Here is an 8,328-nt window from a genome sequence, read left to right on the forward strand (position 1 = left end):
TACAAAGACGAGCCTCTTTTATTTATAAAATTTTCTTAATAAATATTGATAAATAAAACTATAATAACTAGCCTATTTCTCTTACCCGAGTAGGCAGAAGACAAGAAGCGAAAAAAAGGAGACAGCAAATGAAGAAAATAAACCTCCAATCCATAACTCAGAAGAAAATGCGTTTACACCGCACTTGAGGCAAAGAGAAACTGAGGAAGGTGTGGCCTTTCAATATCTTTCGATATCAAGTTTTTGTCTTTGAGTGTGACGTCAGCATTGCAAGGAAGTGTTCCGAGTTCAAGTTCACTTTACTATAGGTCCTACTTTACCAATTGCATTCGATCATGAAAACAAAAGTTACAATATGGGATATTTGTCTTTATCATTTACCCATATGGAGATAATTCTAATAATCATGGATGGTATATAAAGTTGTACTCAAAGTTCTTTATCTGCAGTCTTATCTCCTTAAACAGGAACAAACAAGGAGTAAATTTGAGGAGCTTCATGAAAGGAAATCCTGGCCAAATGGATCTGATAACTCTCTCACCACTGTTGCTTGCATCGTGGAAATATTCTCAAGAGCCACATAAATTTAGTTAACATAAAAATGAACATCAAACCGAAAATCATTCTTGCATTTAAAGTTGGCAGTGGAACAAAAGTTCCTTCGTAAGGGCAAGGGTTATTATCGGAAGAGTATGTGGAGGGATGTTAAGCAACTTCTCCTTTATGGAAGTAACTGTTGCTGGGCATTAAAAATGAAGGAAAAGTTGAAGCAGTTCAGATGAACCATTTGCTAAGTATATTTGACATAATAAAAATAGAAAGAATGGGAAATATGAGATGCTGAGGAATAGTTTTAGGGTTAGAGTAAAGGAAACGATGGATGAGTGTTGAAGATGGTCTGGATGTGTGGAACGAATGGGAAAGAATAGCTTGATGAAAAGAGTGTGCAATATGGAAGCGTCAGAAGGAGGAGGACAGAAAGACCCAGCAAGTGCTGGGTAGATTGTGGTGAATGCACAGTATGTGTAAAGTGATTTAACATCCTGCTGATGAGCCTTCTGCATTTGTATGAGGATGTGGTATTTTTGCATATCAATACAGTATTGACTGGTTTGTTGCATTTGTCGATGTTGAGGACATCATTTGTGCTCAGACTAGTCATAAAAAACAGTTTGGTTTTCAGCTGGTTTTAATTAACTTTAACAAATAATTTTGGGAGAGAGAAAACAGTTAGACTTGAGAGCAATGTAGACAGAAATGCCTATGAAGTCATTTCTTTGTGTCAACGGGAAGCCTTACCATTACAAAATCAAACAAAGAGGGTGACATTGCTCTGATAAAAACAGTCTCTTATGAAGCTAAGGACCATATAGACATAGTGCAAAGAACATAGTTGAAACTAACTGTCCAACGAATGAGAGGACTTGAAAACAACTGCTGGGCAGTTGTATAAATCAGGGAAGACCACAAACGTGGAGTGATAAAGGACACATCTGGCTCTGGGAGTCATTCAGAATAACCTGCCCTTTCCTGCCATGATTCTGTAGTTTTATGAAAGACGTAGAATTGGGAAGCCCCTGACAGTTCTTCAGCCAAGACGTTGGTTCCTCTTGTTAGAGACGAAATTTTCGTTCCCTTTTATCAGCCACGGTGTCATCCATCCATACAAATGATTTTATTAGAATATTTAATCGTCAAAATATATCTATTGATAAGAGAAGACTTGTATATCTAAGGCTGGACTCGTTATGAACAGAGGACTAGATCAAGAAGACGTCATTGCTTAATCAGGGAATTGGTGTCATATCAAAACTTTAATTTAGGTCATTCACATTGTCTCCACTTTCACTGGCTGTTATTGTAAACAAATTCGACGTCCTCCAGGCAGTGTGAAGAAGCACTCGCATGCATAGAAAACTTCCTGTTAAAAGGCAACGCTAATTTTCTTTCGAGAGATTAATGGCGAGAATGAACATGGCAGTGAGCTTCCGGGTAAATCGGCAGACCTAATCAACGAGAAGCTTCCTATAATTAGAAAAGAATGTCCCCGATCCCTAGAATGGCAAAATTGAAAAGTTCCTCTTTGTCTTCATCCTTCGTAGCTCTGAAGATTTGGTGGTGCCTGGAGTTTTGCCTCCTCAGGGTCTGCAAGATTCTTTCTTCAGTGGAATCCATAGAAGTGTGGCAGTCTGTTCATAAGTGGAGGGTCTTGAAGATAAAGAAAAAGAGGAATGATTAAACTTGATAGAAGAGTAGAACAGCTTCTAATTCTAGGAAGACACAACTTATTACTTTCCACTTGAATTTGATCTTGAACTGAATATATTAAAACCAGGAAAGAAAGGTAATTATATCTTATTAAGGCTATGTGAAGTGAAATCACAAAGAATCTGATTTGAAAACAAATCTTATGAGTATATATGGGCTAACACTTTTTTAATAAAGAGCTGCACTAAAAACCTCATTTTGAAGATCGAAGCACATTCATTCAGCAGTGGTTTAAGTGAGTGGCATTGAAAAAGGATATGGTTCTAATTATAGCCTATGTGAAATAAAACTATGTCCATATTAGTAATGCAAGCTTAATCGAAAGATTTCATTCAGTGGAAGAGAAGTGAAATGGATTATTAAAAGTTCATTTCAGGTCGTTTAGAAGAAGTGTTTCCCAATCGGAGTGTCTCGGGGCTCAAACAGAATGTCGAATTCTTTTAGAAAACTGAAAATAATGACTATCCTGCAAGTGTAAGTTTCTTCTCACTTGTTGTATACAAAAGGCTTTTAAAAATGAAGATTTCTTTCCCTGATGACTGAAATATAAATGGCGACTAGACCCGTTGAGAGAATTCTGCCAAAATTCTTGAAATACTCATACATATTTTTAGAAGTAGGAACAAGAAAACAATCTGGATAGTTGTTATTCATTATACTACTCCTACTATACTAATAATAAAAACAGCAGTAGTTGGAACGATTCGTATAAATATCAGAAGCAACGCTTAATACATTAGAGCCAAGAAAATATATAATTGGATTCTCTTAGCCCTTGTTCGTTCCTAGGACGCCTGCCAATTCTGTTCCCTCAGTGTCAGTTTATGTCGACGCATTCTTAGCTGAGTCTCATTTCCTCTCTCTCTCTCTCTCTCTCTCTCTCTCTCTCTCTCTCTCTCTCTCCTCTCTCTCTCTCTCTCTGGGGGAAAAGATGTGAGTCTTCAGCTGCATAAGTCACAAAACACAAAAAAGATACTTACACACTATCCTGTCAATTCACGTGGCCTTGCGTGGTACTATTCTTCCGTAGAGAGCGTTCTCAGTGGTATGAAGCAAATTTGGTTCTGAGCAGAGCCAGGTGGAAACTGTCCCGTGGCCTTCCTCCATTGGTATCCCTGCATTAGAGGAGGTGGGTTAATGTTTGCCATTTCATTCGGTGCATTCTCTAAGACACGATAGCAAATTGGCCACGCAAGACAGAACAAAGCCAGTGGTTAAGGGGGCGGGGGCTAGGCGTGGATAAGGTGGAAAAGCAAGGGAAACAGGAAAGCATAAAGAAACTTTAGGAAGACTTCCTATTTCTGCTCTAGATTAGCATTTGCCTATTAAGACATTTATTCATCAATATATTTATAAGACTTAGTAATACTTCTTGTGAACTCTGGAGTATTTGTATTCAGCGGCTACATACAGTGACTGTTCTCACCATAGATTCCGGTCTTTGATACAACACAAATGGAAGGATTCCTCAGGAGTCTTACCTTCATCTCTTGTGTCGTTCTGCTTCCTGAAGCAACACCTGTAGCAAAGGAAAGACGCAGCTACGACAACCACACTGCCACCACGACACCGATGATGATTAGTGTGCTTACAGGTATCCCTGTGGCTGAATCTTCAGGTTGGACTGGAGATGGGCCTGTAGATGTTCCTGTAGGAGGAACTTGAGGTTTGTTTGTAGTTGTTCCTGTATACATTCCTGTAATTGTGGCAGGAAATTTGCTTGTTTCTGGAAGAAAAATTTTAGCATAAAACAGTTATCTTTTACTAATTTCATTTTATCGTCCTCCCTTAATTAACTCATTATGCAGCTCTTCAGTGCTAAATGCTGCATTTAACTTTTGAAGTATCAAGTGAAAATAAAGAGTGGTTGTTCTTTATAAATATATTCTCAAAGGAAAGGAAGTAATAGTTTTATAAACAGTGTCTTTGCAGATATATTTTTTTGAAAAAATGAACACTAACTATACATGCACACACACATACATACATACACACACACACACACACACACACACACACACACACACACACACACATATATATATATATATATATATATATATATATATATATATATATATATATATATATAATATATATATATATATATATATACACACATACATACATCCATACCCACCTTGTGGCTCTAAGGGCATCGGGAACACTTGAAGGTGTAGTTGGTGAGTCGCAATTATCGTCAAGTTGCGTACTTGTAGTTGAGTGCCACAATGATAAACCAATTATTTCCATAAAAGATGGTCTTAGATATGAAAAGGAAAAAATAAGTGTCATTTAGTGAAGATTTGTGGCAAAGAATATAGTTGTCGAAAATGTTCTTTCATGGAAATATAGCGTTCTTGCTGATAATGAGAATATATCCTGACATTTGTCTGTACAGTTGAGCAAATTAGTAGGATTGGAAAATCGTTTGCTTCAATGAACAATAATTAGGCAACGTATTTTGTTTTAAAGGTGACATTGAGTGAATGGGAGAGTACTTATATGATTAGACGTTACTTACGAGTGCAGATATAGACAAAATCGACCAGTCATCTTTGACAGTTACTTCACAATGCTCAATTTGTTTGCGTTGGATATTCATAAATCAAAGAGAAACGAACTGTAGTATCAAATTTCTTCTTGTTCCAAGGGCTATCCATACATGATTATGTTCCGGAAGGTTGATAGGTGATTCTTGACCAGGAGATATCACAGTCCTATCATCTTGGGAAGAAACGCATTTTCAGTCATGATGAAAATAAGAATAAGAATCTATTCTAACACAAATAAATGCTCAAATAACGAATGTATTTTGATACACAGTCACTGATTTTTACTTGCCAATCAACCTTTCATCTGTACATTTTCTATGACTGAGTGATTGCATCTATCTGCTCCTTCTAAGATTTGCAGCTGGAGAATGAAATCTTTATCACTGTACTAAATGTCAAAGGTCCCTTATTGTCTCCCGAAGTGTAATGAATCTTTACAGTTTGCTTTAACTCTCTTTACAGAAAGCTTTATGTTTGTGGTACAACGAACTAAATGGATTGAAAAATATGGTGCTTAAAATATTTCTCAAAGTCTTCATCATGAATTAATTTTTGTCCCATGTTTGCTCAGTATGAAATACAAAATCAAATCATTCTAGTATATCGTTACTTCAACTTGCACATCTTTGCCAGCAGTGTGATTGTAATTATTACTTATTTTAGTTTTGCTTTGTTCTCAAAAACTTCCTTCAACAGCACCAGGAAAAACCTGCGTAATAGCGTGGTTATGGAACCATTATCTACTACCTTGATTTCTTCATCACTTGGTGACACAATTGATAACGAATAATTTCTGAACCACTGAATTTTTTCAGTGTTTCAATTCGATGGAATTCACAACTTGTGTGACCAGATCGAAGTCATGTTAATTTCCATACAACGAAAAGTGTTTAGCTAAACACTTCACAAGTGTTGCTTCTTAACCAGTGCACTGATTGCATCTTGCACTGCAGCGTTTGGCTTCCACGAGAATATCGTACAAATGTACAAATCATAATGGCACTGTAGTGTGTCGGTTGTAAATGTAATCATAACGTAATCCTCAGATTCATTATCAGTTATATAGATTTTTATGCAATCTTATTTCAGAATTTTATTGACTAATATACGAAGTAGAGTCATTCACTTCTTCCTAAAATATGTTAGATAACATGTACTTTCAAAAGTAAGTTGTTTCATTTTTTCTCAAGCTCAACTTTGTTTTAATTCTCAATGTTTCACAAAATTCTGTGAAATTTTGCCGAAATGCGGATATTCAGAAGAGAAACACTTCCAACATAGCCCAGGTCAGTAAGCAGATAATATTGCTTAGGTTAGTTTCTTAAAATATTCAGTTGGAAGCCTCTTTTTCCATTATATGTTATGACATGAGGTTTGGAAGTAATTGATCAAAGTAAGTTCGTCCTTAAATATATCATGAATTAGTATTTACATTAATTATTGTTTAACAACAAATATATTGCACTGCTATGAATAATAAAGAAGGTTAGTAAATTTAATTTCCGTGTTATAAAGAGTATATAGCTGATCAAGAGAAGATTTTAAAATTTTATTGAGGGTAATCTTGTTACTTTCATACCAATTAACCTCTGACAATGATCAGCGTGGAAAGAAAGAATCTGTATTGAATTGCTCATAAAGAAACATTACTTACAGTCGTTCAGGGGCAGACTGAGAACCTGCCACTTCACAGGATGCGAACTTGACACTTCCACTTGTCGTCCTTTTAGTTCTAGGTTTTCTTTTGGGATCCAGTACTCGTTCCAAACATAGCTACGTATCACCTTGGAAAAAAAGCAGAACATTTATAAGGAAAATAATGTGAGAAGTCTCATATCCATGGAGAAATTCGTTACTAGAAAAGGTAAAATAATAATTAAATATGGAGTTGTGTGTGAAATCAACTTGATCCTGTGTAATCTATTCACCCCAAGTGAACCTCTTCACTGTTTGTGATCATTAGCAAACTTCTCAGTCAATTCGCTGAACTTACCTCTTTGGATATAAAGAGGAGAGGCTTCCACTGTGATGGAGTGTTTGTGTAATCTAACTTCTCTGTGTGTATTTCTCTCCATGGACAGAGAATCTGTAGTTGAGATATGACCAGTTAGGTGCTCTTTCCGTCAAGATTGCAACCACAACGTTTTCCTCCTCTGGTAGAGTAAAGGTTGTGGAATTGCCCCTTGAAGTGGTCCTGGTTTCTGAAGCTGCAATGAAATAATCTTATAATAATAATATATTGAAGGTAGGAGACCCTCTCTCAAACAGTTTTGTTAAAGAGACTGGCAGCATCAGTGAATTGATTTGATAAGTGGTCTTTTATTTTTCTTCTTATTTTTTTTTTCACTAGTGCTGATGTTTGCTAATAGCTGGCCGATGTTCATATTCTGGATAAGGATATGGCTTCTGAAAATATTAGTAAATAAAAAAAATAATAAGAATTGAAAAGACCATTATATAAAATCAATTCTACTGATGCTGCCATGCTCTTTAACAAAACAAATATTAATGATAATAGTTAGGAATTTCGATTAGAGATTTAAAAAAATGAGCGTTAAGTTTATTTCAAAGATTTACCCACAAACCCTGTGTCATTGAAGACTTTGTAAACAAACAGTTACTTGACTGTTACAATAAATACAACGATTGGGAGAAAAGCTGCAGAATTCCTACACTGATTTTGCTGAAATTGGAGATTTTCAATTACAATAAATACAACGATTTGGTTGAGAAAAACTGCAGAATTCCTACACTGATTTTGCTGAAATGTATCGTTATGCCCTGATCTGAATTCAGGGAGACTTGGTCATCTAGAGATGAGCTTCAAGAGATTGTTTTCATCAATTTTTTTCTTCATAATCAGGTCATTCATTCCTCAGTTATTTCTGAATTAACACGATGGATTGGTACTAACAGTACAGGCTAAAACTCTGTCTTAGACCAACTGGAAACATTTACAAAGATTAAAGCTTTCGTCCATCCTCCTGTGGACTTAATCACTAACTAAATGAGAGACGGCATTGGTGAAGAAGTCCAAATAAAACATAAATAAACATACAAACATAATAAACAAGGTTAAAATATGTGAACAAGTCATTGGTTCGTATTCTTTCCATAATTCTCTGTGATTTTCGAGGCGGGACAAAGCGCCGGTCTTCTCCCTGAATGACATCTTGAGGGGTCGTTAACCAAAAAGGTAGTTTGTCGATCAGACTCTGGAACGGGCGAAGATGGTTAACTACCTTATCAGATTGAAGAAGGCTGTACACATCTCTGAAATTCTTAATGCTCGCCCTTTTGCAAAATTTCTTCACTCAAAAGTAAATTGGTTCATTATTCCAGTATTCCCCTCAAAGGTGTCATTCAAAGTGATGGAGAGCCCCTTCCACAATTCTCCTAGTGGTCCTATCCATTCTCTTATATAAACTTTTCCTCCCTTGAAGTCGATGGCATGATCAGAATACAAGTATGCTTGGCAATGGCGCTGTAAACGTTGCCCAAACGG

The 8,328-nt window shown here is 36.2% G+C and overlaps 1 protein-coding gene across 3 annotated transcripts in view; it reads right to left on the reverse strand.

Annotated features, from left to right (window-relative positions):
• Positions 1–3,754: 3,754 nt before the first annotated feature.
• The window catches only part of LOC135209543 (uncharacterized), a 189,542-nt gene continuing 184,968 nt past the window's right edge, over positions 3,755–8,328 (reverse strand). Inside the window, exons 2-6 of one of the 3 annotated variants that reach the window (XR_010313381.1) lie at positions 6,817–7,030; positions 6,478–6,607; positions 4,793–4,995; positions 4,409–4,531; positions 3,755–3,994 (exon numbers count right to left, since the gene is read on the reverse strand). The gene's annotated coding sequence lies outside the window, so the exon portion shown is untranslated. The remainder of the gene's footprint in view (positions 3,995–4,408; positions 4,532–4,792; positions 4,996–6,477; positions 6,608–6,816; positions 7,031–8,328) is intronic. The other 2 variants (XR_010313380.1, XR_010313379.1) reach the window with 2 other exon arrangements.

This window comes from Macrobrachium nipponense, chromosome 38 (genome assembly GCF_015104395.2).
Source record: "Macrobrachium nipponense isolate FS-2020 chromosome 38, ASM1510439v2, whole genome shotgun sequence".
In the NCBI taxonomy this organism is placed as follows: domain Eukaryota; kingdom Metazoa; phylum Arthropoda; class Malacostraca; order Decapoda; family Palaemonidae; genus Macrobrachium; species Macrobrachium nipponense.